Raw genomic sequence first — 11,890 nt, forward strand, 5'->3', positions numbered from 1 at the left:
CTAATAAATATATTTTAATTATTAGAAATATATACTTATCTATGTTGAACAATCACCGAGTCCAGCGAGCCCAGAGAGGATACGAGATGCCATCAAAGCATTCAGAGAGATTGTGCAATGGTAAGTCTGATATCAAGTCTCTCTTACAGCCAGGGTAAACCATATATATGAAAGAGATGTGCTGATGATATTTAATGCAAAGTTCCCAGGGCATCTCTATAGTGAGAAATATGAGATCTAAGAGGGTTTTTTTAATTAGATGACACCCTATCTGGATACTCACTTTTTAAAAGTGCTGCTACTAAAAATGTTCTTATTAAATCTTATCTCCCTGCTCAACAAACTCTAAGTAAAACCTTTACCTACTAAAGCTAATAAATCCCAAAACATAATTATCCTACCCTCATTAAAATTCTTAGTGTAATCTGTAAAAAAAAATTCTTTAATGATTTTATTATCCGACCACCAAAGGTCCTTTCTGATTGCCTATAGCTTAAATTTATAGCACTGAGCAAAACAGCAGACATACTTCTACTGCACTGCTGTACAGACCTAGATCTGTCCCCTAAGGGCACTTTAGATTTACACCCTACTCCTCCACTGGGCTTCATAACACAATCAACAACCATTTTCTCACAGCACAAGGTTTTAGCATTATTGCAGTTCTTTGAGCTGCTTTTCAATTAAGACCCTCAGCCCCCCATGTCCCTGATTTATCAGCATATTGCACACACCCAACTAAAGCCTGCACACATGCAAATAAAACACAGGCCAAAGCTGTGTTGGGTATTACATAAATAGTATAGAAATCTGTTATATTTTTACATTTTAATATATCCTATATCTATATTTACACACTGTTACATGACAGACTCATACTTTTGATATAACATCACCTGCCTGCCTGTTTCAATACTATCTTAAATTTTGTTTTGAATTCAATTTTCTGGTTCCACAGAGGTATGCATGAAATTTGCTGCTGTGACAGTTTTTGCAAGCTCTATGTACTCAAAAGTTAATGATAAGGTAGGGTGAAAGAAGTGTAAGGTAGTCCGTAACAAATCAATGCACCTATATTGATTAACAAATAACATCTAATATTTAAGATAACATTTGTGTCTGTGACTCAAAACAATCTGGTGGAGTAAAGTGAATGCAGGAGTAAATGGTATTCAAAGAAAATAAATATGTACTGTACCATTTGTTAAGTGCAGCCATCAGGGAATATTTAAATATGGCTTGATATCTCTTGTTCGCAAAGTTCAAGACCATGGAGCTCATAGACAGTAGGTATGGAGGAGAGCCAGAGGGGGATAATCAGGACATCACTAAAGAGAGGACATGCAGAGCAGCTCATTTGCACAATATAATTTACTTGGAGAAGGATAACAGGCTGATAAGAAAACAGGCTCCAAAATAAAGCCTATCACCAGAACTGAGATAAAAAAAGCCTGTTTATTGGCTTCTTGGACCTAGATAGATATAATCCTGTCTGTTCAATTCACTACATTCATTTAAAATGCTTTGCTTATAAGTTGTATCTTTTTGAATTCCACTCGACATATAAACTTAACTCAAATATCTGCAAAGTTGGCTCTGTATTTGATATGCCATATCATTGTAACTCTAGCAAGCTGTAAAACTACCTGCTGTTTTGCACAGGCTCCCAATATCCAATTTATTTTTCACATTTTTATTAGAGTAAAAATCACAGACTGTACTGGACAATACTGAAACCCAATTAAACTGATCTGCTCACAACAGAAGCTTTTTGTAAAGGGAGTACCAATCATCACACATCAATGGTTTGGGTGCCATGTTGTTTCAGGTTCAGTGATCAGACTTTATTGGTTTCTGTACATCACTGCTCTCTGCTCTTTCTTGATTGGTAGACTGGCTTGGGAATTACAAGCCAGGAGAGAGCTGTAAACACTGTGAATAATAAATGGACTGTTCTCACAGAATCCTGCCAATATGTAGATGAATTAATACAGAAATAAGACCACATAGTTTAATAAATATTTGATTTAATATTGACACTGTGGTGAAGCTTAATTCTGAATTCTTGTATATCATTGCTGTAATTGCACTCTGTGTAGATGTACAATGGATATACAGTACTATGCAAAAAATAAAGTTTCTTTTTCAGGGTGTCTTGCAAAACCAGCCATAGTTCTGAAGATTTTGACTGTTTCACTTGCAGCAGCTATCATGATGATTTTTTTGTAGGAAAATCGCTTTGTAAAATACAAACATTTGTCTGTAACATTTCATGTTTGCTGGAAATCTAAAAGATTTTCTATTAATATTTTAAGTTTTGTCATTATTTTAATGTACTTAAAAATATATTCTGCTTAAGATGTATGGACAGTACTGTAAATCAAAATCTACAAATTCCTGTTAAAACATCACATTTTTGTGATGTAAAAATTAGGCAAAGCTAAATCATATTCAACTCCTTTATTGTTAAAATTAAAAACTATAACAATGCCATTGAAAACTATTGTGACACATTTCAGAGAAGAAAGATAAAAATTAAAAAAAAAAAAAAGGTGTGCACACTGGATATGTGGCTGTGTTCAGTGTTCAGATGATCAACCAATCATCAAGTTCATGCGAGATAGTAGTACCCAACTTTCTTCAATTGAAGTGACCCTTAATAAATGCTCCAAGTGAATTTTGGCACAGAACCTTATAGCATGTCATAGAAAGATGAAGATGAAGAGTACTTTCACCTTTCAACATGACAATGATCTAAAGCACACATCCAAATCAACAAAGAAATGTTTTGGAATGTCCTAGTCAGAGTCCAGATCTGAAACCTATAAAAATCTATGGGGGGAGCTGGAAATGGCTGTGCACAGGAGATGCCATTACAATTTGACAGATCTGGAATGGTTTTGTCAAGATTTCATCAACAAGATGCTGTATTATGTAATGTAATATATACTCTTAAGTTAAGATGTGCCAAGCTGAGAGACTCTTATCAGAACAGTGGTGTAATAAAATCAAGGGCCCTTAATGAAATCAAATTCAATTAAAGTAATCCAAGGGTGTTAAGGGCATTAAAGATGGAAATGTTATGATTTATCTTTGATTCATTTTCTTTCATCACAAAAACTGTTGTTTTTCAGGGGTGTGCAGACTTTAACACTATTTATACATTATTTAGTCAGCCACAATGTTTTATGCCTAACTATAAAATGTACCATAATATTATCTAAATATGTCTGAAAAAGTCTATTGCCTCATAACTTTGTGTGTTTGCAGCCGACAGGCACAGTGAACATGTGCGAAACCCTATTCTAAAAAAGTCTATATTTTTCTCTTGGAGTGATTTTAATCATCTTTAACATACTACAAAAAATGCAATGTCTTTATACTGCAACACAGTCTACAAAAATGAGGAGTGCTGAGAGACATGAGAGATTGGAAAGACTAATATTGTTGTCAGCCTGCTGTTCTGCTACTTAACAGATACAGTAATTATTTTTGTGTAGTGGATTTTTGGCATATTTCTTCCTCCTGAACTGTGACATTTTAACATACAACACAACATACACTAGAATCCACCCGCTGAAAGTAATTATGTGAAGCTTAAATTGCTTAAATTAAATATAGCATAAGATATGTTTGCTAGGTTATATTTTTTTTATATTACTGCTCATTTTAATAGACTGTTTTTTGTATGGATGCATTTTAAATCATATTTGAATGCAAAATACACTTAACTCATGACACAGACAAGAAAAATCCCGTTCAGAACTCACATGTTAAGGAACCAATTAAATAGAATATGTTTAGAATAAGTAGTATCTTATTCCTATTACAGTATTCCTATTCTATAGTAGTATATACTTAGTATTTTTCTACTATACTAAGAAACAAGTGATTTGGAGAATAGCCTAATGGTGAAGACAACTTTTTTGAGTTTCTTATCAAATTAGAGCTTAAATAAGGCTTTAAAAGAATATTAAGTTGAATCATTTTTTTTTTACATTTAAGATTGTAGAAAATCATGGCAGTACATAATTTCATTGTGTTAGTCTGGTAATAGAATAAGTTTACTCTTATCTTAATTAGGTACAGTGTAAAAAAAGAATTTAGAGCCCTACTACTAGTATCAAATGCATTGATAATCACAAAAATATGACACTGAAAGGTTGATATTGCAAATATAAACTGGCAAAAAGCTGCACAAGAGTAAAAGATGATGTTTATCTCCTTCCATTTGAAATCTGTCCAGTAAACACGCAGTGATATTCCAAAACATATGATCACACTTCACTTGCAGCTTTGACATTAAAAATTTAAAGTTAGAAATTAATAGGTGGTTGCCATATCTTAAAGGAAATGAACCCCTAGTCATGTTTCCTCAGATGTGGGAGCATTCTAAAACAATGTTAGTCCTGTTAGATGTTTTATTCATTCCAATAAATATATAATTTCTTTGATTATTTCTTCAGCCTACAAAAAATTGTTTGGCAGAACAAAAATGTTGACTTTTTCCCCTATAAGGTACACTCCAGCCTGCATTTACATAGAGATCATAGTTATTTAAACCCACAAATGTCTACTATTTTGCCATGAGGGTCATAAGCTTGGATGTAATTCAGTTTCACCTAGCTAATTCTATTACTTCAAAATAGACAGATACATCATATAATGTATGTCATCACATTATAACAGCATTGCACTCTGCATATGGGGAGGTCGTGGCCTAATGGCTAGAGAATTTGACTCCTAACCCTAAGGTTGTGGGTTCGAGTCTTGGGCCAGCAATACCACGATTGAGGTGCCATTGGGCAAAGCACCGAACCCCCCCAACTGCTCCCCAGGTGCCGCAGCATAAATGCCCACTGCTCCGGGTGTGTGTTCACAGAGTGTGTGTGTTCACTGCTGTGTGTGTGCACTTTCGATGGGCTAAATGCAGAGAACGAATTCTGAGTATGGGTCACCATAGTTAGCTGTATGTCACGTCACTTTGTCACTTTGTTATATCTTGAGAGTGATAGTGTTTATAAGGACGATATGGAACTGGAGGAATGGGTGGAGTTCTTCCAAGAAATAAAGGTTAGTGATTTTTCACCATTGATTGCAGACGTCAATGTATGTTTTGAATGTGGATTAAGGCTCAAATAAACGGTCAAATATGTGATGCTTTGTTTCTCAAATTTTGTTCATAAATAAAAAAAATCCTGAATTTATGCCCATCACCTCTTCCCCTCTCTTAGTGTTATACACTTTTCTCAACTTAAACCCAACTAATTAACTTAACTTGCACTTGCAAGTAATTACATACACAGGTTGTATTATGTAATGCAATATATCGTTTAATTCATTCTGTTCAGTTATATATAAAGAACAGATTTAATATAATTATTTGTTTCTATATATTATGCAAATAATACAGAACACTGAATAATTATGGGTAATCAACCCACTAATGATACCATCTTTCATTTATTCAGCTCAATTTCTCTTGTAAACACATGTAAAGAGCTTGTTTCTGTTTTAAATGCATTAATTATAAAAATTGCTATAAACAGATTGGCCTTGACTTAACATATGGTACGTGAAACCCACTCCAGAGTCTTAACGAACGAAGGTCAGTTAATTTTGAAGCTTAACCACAGTTTCTGGGCCTGTCAAAATTGTACACTGAATAAATGTGAGAGGTGTGTGGGAGACACCAGAGATGGTCCCTGGAGAGACCCCCTGAAAGAGCTAAAACTCAGAGTCCCACCTGTCAGAAATGAGCTGCAGAGTTTGTGTGTGCATGTTTGTATGTGTAGTATGCAGTGGCAACTTATGAAGGAGGCTTCAAATTGGTCCCTCTGGTGGGTAGCACAGAGTTTCTGAATATAGAATATGTTCAATATGTTCAAGTCCAATAGAGTAGCAGAGCTAGCACTGGCTGCTGTTTCACAATTTAGAAAGAACATTTTGTGTTATGCAAATAAAACATTTTTGTATGAATATCTGTCACTATTCTCTGCATTGCTTCATCACTAATGGATGTTCTAGTGCTACTGCTAACTGCATGTCTACGGTGAAATGATCTCAGATATAAGTAGAATAGTTCCTTTATTGTTTCTTTTTCCTTTATTCTTTCTTTACAGTTTGATATAAATAGAAAAAAATAGGATTCTATACACAAGAAATAAATATTATGTTAAGAAAGTAATTGAACAACAGCTACATAGAACGTTGTGTGTTGCCATGGTAATGCACAGAATGACTGTAGCTAGAATTTGAATTTTATGTAGCAAACACAGACAAGTGGAGTGATACAAACTAAAATATATACTGAATTTAAACCTGAAATATGTTATTGTGTTTAATATTGTGATGTACAATACTGTGATGTATAGTGAATAAACTGAAAATGTATGTGTATGTATGTATATATACTGTATATCCATCCATTTTCTCTACCACATATCCTACAAAGGGTCACAGGGAATCAGGAGCCTATCCCAGGGACAATCTATTGATCTACAGTATCTAAATAGCAGGTTCATTGAACCCTGTAAGTGCCAAGGTGGGGCCTCCATAGTTCAGATTTGTTTGTCCAGCAAAACACACAGATGCTCAGTTGGATTGACATCTGGGGAATTTGAAGGCCATGTCTTTGTACTCTTTGTCATGTTCCTCGAACCACTGATGAACATTTTTTTAACATGGCAGGGTGTATTATCCTGCTGAAAAATTTCACTGCCATTAGGGAATACTGTTGCTATAAAGGGGTGATCTTGTCCCAGGACCCAACGTTTCTCGGCAGAACATTTCTTGAATCACACTGTCTCTGTTGGCTTGTCTTCTCCCCAAAGTGCAGCCTGGTGCCGCTCTGCACCTACATAGGCCTTACACAAACTATGATGCACTACTGTATGTGCTCTGAGACCTTATATAGCCAGCACTTTTTGCGCTTTTCTGTGGGATCAACCAGACAGGCTAACCTTCACTCCCTTTGCACATCAATGAGCCTTGAGTGCCCATAATTCTGCCACTGGTTCCCCAGTTGTCCTTCCTTGGAACATTTTGCCTGTACACACCACTACAGTCCCGAGCACACAAAACAAGACCTGTTGTTTTGGAGATTCTCTGACCCAATAATTTAGTCACCACAGTCTGACCCATGTCAAAGTCATTCAGATTCTAGACTTGCCCATTTTTACTTATTCAAACGCTTCAACAATTCAACCTTAACTTACAGAAAGACTGTTCACTTGCTTTCTGGTATATCCCACCCATGACAAGTACCACTGTACTGAGGTAATCGATGTTATTCACTTCACCTTTCAGTAGTTTTAATTTTATGGCTGTTAAGTGTATACACTTTTCAATTTGCTACAGGATTAACTACTGTATTTCTAACTGGATATCATCATTTTCACACCCTCTAGCTTTAACAGCAACTAAGTTTTAGTTCCCTCATGTCACTGTGCTGCTCAGGGAGCTTCTGGTGTTTTGAATTGAGTTTGTTATCCATCCAACTGATATGATAGCTCAAACTCTTACCTTACATGTCCTCTGAACAGGTTTTACTTATCCTAATTAAAGATTTTTTTTCTGTAAACTTTGCATGTCTATTGCATGTGATATAAACAAAATCATCTTCAAGATGGAGTACTGAGTGTCTCTGAAAAGAGTTTGACTGAATAATGCAGCTCCTTTTAGGTCCTTTTAGAGTCTTTCCTGTTCATTGTTTGTTTTAGAAATCCGTAAGCTCCCTAAATAGATCACAGCTAAAGACAGCATCATAACCCAATTGAGGATCAATATTAAGCTTTTGTTGCTACTTGTCTAAAGGAGAAAAATACATCAATATTGTAAATAATGAATAGGAGCTTTATTTTATTTTAGTAGTATAGCACTTTCAGGATTTTTTTTCCTTGGCTGTTTGGACAGGAAAACCAGAATAGATAAATAGCTACTGAAATGCCCCCTAACATCTAAGAACTAAATAAAGATAAATATTTAAAAAAATGTTTTCTAAACTATGCATCACATACACTAATCCATTGTGTGTGTTAATTAAGCCATTGAACAGCAACAGTGAACACTGATGTCTAAAGACATACTGTATATATTACCTTTCTTTTAGCCTGTACATTTGCACATGGCTGTTTTCCCAGACTAGCAGAAAATCAGCAACAAAATCAAATAATCACAGTGACTACATGAAGGCCAGAGTGCTGACAGCATTACTGGGGGACTGGGAAAGGGTTGTTAGTGATCAAATTATTGAGTAGAGAAAAAGCACAGTAGACAGATAGATATTGAAAATGGCTATTAGTGCTTTACCTGCTGAACAGCTAATGGTCATAATGCAGTAAGGATTGAAAAAAAAAGACTTGAAGACAACCTGGGGGTAGATTTAATCAGATCTCTTGCATCATTTTAATTCCCATGGGTTTAGTCACTGTGGCTTTTGTGGTGGACAGAGCAATCAATAAATAAAACAGAGATATAAGTGAATGATAACACAAATATACCAATTCCTTCGTCATCTTATTGTTTACTTGCATACTAAAAGAAACATGGGCATAAACATATATTTTATGTAATCCAGATATGAAAACAAATATTAATTAGGAGGTTACATGTTAAATTCATTTTCTTACAGGAACCATTAAAGGTGTTTTAGTACCAAAATAATTACAGGTAAAGAATGGCAAGTGTGTTGGACAGAAGTGGCTAAGTGGTTAAATCTTTGGGCTGCTGAGTGGAAAGTAGTTTAAATCTCAGAACTAAACAAAGCATTAACAATTAAAAAAACATTAGATTGTACTTATTTACATAAAATATTTCAAAATATTTTTACTACAGATTTCAGGCTTAAATAATGTATTTAAATAATTCACAACTTTACAGTTACAGTGAACATACTGTCCTATTGAGGTGTATATTAATGTACTATATGAGGAGGACACATTTAAATTGAGAATAGTGTACTGTTTCATATTATTTATATTTTACATAGGTTTGTAGAAAAGAAAGAAAGAAATTACTAGGAGGAAAAAATCATTTAAATTTTATATTAAAAACAAAGAAAGAACAGCAACATTTAACATTTTGTTCATTCCCTATAAAAACACATTTGACAGAAAGAAATATGCCTCAGATTAAAATTGTGGAATTTAAATTAATCAACAGATAAAGTAAATTGCGCTTTCATCAGTTAAAATTTGGTCATCAGATTAGTTCTGGACTAGTGTGCAAAGAGACAGAGCACATCAGCATTTGCTTAATCCCTTGGTAATGGAGGTTATCAAAGGCACAAGCCCAGATCCACTGCAGCCGCCCCTCAACAAACGCACATTTGCATAACATTACAGCGGGCCAACAATGTGTATTATGCTGGCATTGGTTTAGGTTTTCACAAAGTGCTGCACAGCTTTGGTAGCATTCAGTAGAAAAGAGCACTAAAATGTCAATGTGCTTGTTTGTTTTTGTTATCTGAAAGACTGAACAATCTTGACAGGGCGTTAAAATAAGAAAGAGGTTGTCTGCCTCTTTTTAGTACTTAATGTTGAACACACAGTCTGAAAATGTGCGGATTTAGACGGAGCTTTCACTACCTATTAGCCAATAATAGATCAGACACATTAAGAAAGAACTTCTTTCTTGCTCCCTACTTAATTTTTTTGTAATATACCTAGAATTGCTCATCATTTTATTTACAAGTAACCTAATTTCTGTATTCTGTTTCATGCAGATATTATTCTAATTAGTTTTGACATGTGCCGATATAAAAAATGAAATAAATTCTATATTAAAAATAAGGAACATCCGTTTTTAGTGACGAGGGATTTAATTTAACAAAATATAACACTAAAAAAAGCATGGCAAAGTAACAGTGTGAACAACTGAGTTTCTCTGACATCACTCAGTATTATTCTTGAGATTGGAATGAATGAACTCCTCAAAATCTTGCATGTTCAGTGCATCCAAAAAGAAGCAAGGCACCAAACAAGATGAATGCAGACAATGCAATATGTGCTGAGCAGTAGGTTCCCGTTTTTTTTTTTAATCTGTGAATTTCTTTCCCGGTTCAAAGACCATACTGTGCACAGTTGGGGGGCTTCAAAGCTCCAAGTCCACAGAATTAGGGTAAAGAAAAGCGGCTTCTTCAAGGCTCAAGGCTCAGAAATATCACAAGGCAAGCAACCAGAATACCATACTTTCCTCCCCTTAAACTCTCACATGAAGAATAGTTTGCTTTACCTGTCGCTGCAAAATTTATGCTGAATATTTGGACACTGTGTTCTCCGTAGGACGGCATCAAAAGGAAGACATTTTGGACAGAGGAAGATGGCCTAGGCATTTTCTACCAATTATATTCTCAGTGAGATGACACTCAATCAACCATAGGTAAGTTTGTTTGCCAATAGTGTGGCATTTTATTTATGTCTAATGCTTTTTATGCTGATGTATACGTATCGTTGTAAGTTTGCAAATGTGCTTTTAAAGTTCTGGTGTTGTCTGAATTTGTGTTAAATTTTCTGACCACAGAGAGCATGAATGTGGGAACTGCACTTGTTCGATATTAAACAGTGTTCTTAAGAGTCATAAAAAAAACTATATTCTATAATGAATCTCTATTCACTTTAATAAGAAAAGAATAATATATTACATATGTATATATTAATACAACTTCAAAATTGTAGACTGCAGTGTTCTGTAATTACAAATGAAATCCTCTCTAGCGACCTCTTCGAATATGGGATTCTCAGTGTTCTCGGAATCTCGGAATCTTGGTTTTAACTCCCAGGCATTGTCTGTACATCTGCTAGAGTTGTAAATAGATCTGATCACTTAAAAAAAAATCTTCTCGAAAAAATACCATTTTCTACTTTTTCATATACACCCGAAGCCCACAAACTCTTAATTCTGTATTACTTGTCATATCTGTAAGAGGAAAAAAATGTGACTGATGTAAAAATAATTAGTGTGCCATAGATCAGGCTGTGCTATCCCTGCACTAGATCAGTGATAGCTAATGGGGTGTGAAAGGGGATTGCTACCTGACTGTGTTATATCTTTCCTTCCTAAATTATGCAATATATGAGTGCATGGTGTGATGGGCCACTCATACAGAGCCACTCGGCTACCCAATTATAACCAGCGTCATGACAATTTTACTCGCCAGGGTGACATAGTGAATAAAGATAATGGTAGCTCATTACTTTTTAGCATGTCACCTTACACACAGATTTTAGTTAGTGTAAGACTGTGTATTAACTGACCAACCAAAAATTCTCATTTGTCATATCCATTCAGAAGAATTGCAGGCAAATGGAAACCTTCTTTGTGTTTTATGCTAATGATGACTGAAGTGATGCATTGTGAATTGTGTGTAAAAACAAGACAAATATATTAAAAATACTCAACACAGATAAATAATAGAGAAGGCAGGATAGTAAAAAATGACGGTGATCTAATACCCACGATCGAACTGTTTTAGCTATTGCTGATTGTTATGTAGGAAATAAATGAATAGGCATATTGCTAGCTTTATACCTCAGGGATATAATTTATTATTAATTAGAATAAAATTTTTTTAGCAAAAACTGAAAAATTTACTGGACTTGTCTAGAGTTTCTCTAACTTTTAATAAACTATATTAATGATGCAACGCTGTATAGAACAGACACGGGAGATGGAAAAATTATTTTGGAACAATAAACTGCAATTGGATGTATATCAAATAACCTGTAAAATAATGTTTATGGTCATGGGGTTCAATATTAATATTTCTCCATATATGTCGGAATGCAGTCATGTTCTCTAAGTTCATAAAATATCTTTAAGCATTTCAGGATTCTTTGGCTTTCATTTGTATTCATAGAATCATCTCCTCGATATCCTGCTTATTTATCCC

This window comes from Tachysurus fulvidraco, chromosome 3 (genome assembly GCF_022655615.1).
Source record: "Tachysurus fulvidraco isolate hzauxx_2018 chromosome 3, HZAU_PFXX_2.0, whole genome shotgun sequence".
Taxonomy (NCBI): Eukaryota; Metazoa; Chordata; class Actinopteri; order Siluriformes; family Bagridae; genus Tachysurus; species Tachysurus fulvidraco.